Source organism: Plectropomus leopardus, chromosome 10 (assembly GCF_026936395.1).
Source record: "Plectropomus leopardus strain MGB_pleo_1.0 chromosome 10, ASM2693639v1, whole genome shotgun sequence".
NCBI lineage: Eukaryota > Metazoa > Chordata > Actinopteri > Perciformes > Serranidae > Plectropomus > Plectropomus leopardus.
The window spans coordinates 36,749,171-36,751,133 of NC_142185.1; positions in this window are offsets into that span (position 1 = coordinate 36,749,171).

Genomic DNA, 1,963 nt, shown 5'->3' on the forward strand with positions numbered 1-1,963 from the left:
ATGACTGGTAATATAAATAAGTAAATAATAATAATAATAATAATAATAATAATTAATAATTGTTATTATAATATATTAAACCAAAATCCAGACCGACATCTGCCAGCCGCTGCTTTGGACAGATTTGAGTTATTTACAGAAAGTGAAATTAAATAATATATATGATATCTAATTTTCTGAAAGTGATTTTTTATAATGCAAAATGTGCATCCAGTGGTAGGAAATCCCGGCAGTCAGCAGGGCGAGTAAATGCACTCAGTTTCGCCTCCATCAGCTGACAGGATGAAACAGTTCCCTCCATTCGCCATCTGGAGAAGCCAAAGTTCAACCAACTCAGAGCACAGTCTGAGCTGGACTGTGCTCTGAGTGGAAATAAGATTTCAGCTTATGAGACAAAATTATCAAACTTAAATAGAAAAAAAGTTAAACAATAAAAAACAGAATGTTTTAACAGAAGTTTTATTCAACTCTTTCCTCCTGAATTACACAGTTTTCCTGTGTAAACTGGATCAGTTTATTCCAGCTCTTTATTAAAGCTGAATGATGGTTTTGCCTTTAAAGTGGAAATATTCTTCATATCTTGTATTAACATTTTTGGTAACTTCAGAGAAATTCAAAATAAGACGCACATCTGAAAACCCTTTAATGGAGCCTCCTGGTCTGCATAACTTCATAAACTGTGACACATACACCAGAAGTCAAAAATAAAGTTGTGCTGCATTAGATCATGTCCAGTTTATATAATGACTAATCTTATGCTGCTCGCTAACGGGCTATTTTTGGCTTTGTCGAGATATTTTTAAACCGTTTTTCTTCAAACTTCTGCAGAAATGATTTAACATTACAACACGAGCTGTTGCTGTAGATCTTCTCGCCCCGGCTGCAGACCTCGGTGTGTTTGCTGTCAGACTGCTGGAGACCGCAGACTCGATATGGTGTCTATATGGTGTCTATGGTGTCTATATGGTGTCTATATGGTGTCTATATGGTGTCTATGGTGTCTATATGGTGTCTATAGTGTCTATGGTGTCTATATGGTGTCTATATGGTGTCTATGGTGCAGACTGGGAGTCGCGCTCAGCACCATCACAGCCCTGCAGGAAGTCGTTGAGGCAGAAAGTTGGCGGTGGAGCGAGGAAGCGTTTATCTGTGGAAACACCAGAGTCCATTTTAAAAGGACGTTTTTTTAGTTTCAGACGTGATCAGTTTGAGTCTCACCTGACTGGAGGAGGCTCAGCAGGGGGTTCTTTGGGCGGAGGCGTGGTGGTTTACAGGGGAACCCCTCAGTGACCCGGTCCATCGACGTGGGGGCGGTGTCAGGCTGCAGAGGGGTGAGCGGGGCCGCTCTGGGGGCGGGGCTTTCAGCGTCCTGTCTGCTGGATCCCCTCAGACCTGCATCCCTGATCCAGGAGCAGAGACGGTGACACCTGCTGAGGAGAGGAGGTCAGACCTGAGCACAAAGTTTGTTTTAGCATTATTTTTGTACTTTAAGAATGCACACAGGTCCTAGCTAAGACACTAATGTCCTAAATTCCTAGAAACGTCCTAAAATCGGAGAAATGTCCCTAAGTCCTGGAAACGTCATAAACTGCTGTGACCGGCCTCGAGTCTTTTCTCTGAATCTGCTGAATGTGAAAGTAAAGAGTGACGGACGAGCAGCCTCTGCAGACTAAACCTCAGTCCTCCTCTGAGTTTGGACACTGACTGTCACTTCCCCTTTTCTGCTCCTCCAACAGACGTTTTAGAAAACGATTACAACACAGCTCTTTTTTGATTTTCTGTCCTGCTGCTGATGTGACCTCCTCCTCTTCCTCCTCCTTCTCCTCCTCCTCCTCCTCTCGTGCTCACGTTGGATTTATGTTGCAGGTCACTGACTCAGTCCGACTGCATCGTGATTCACTGAACTTTAAACAGCACTTCTGCAGATTCAGCAGCTGCATTTTCATTAAGCTGAACAGAATTT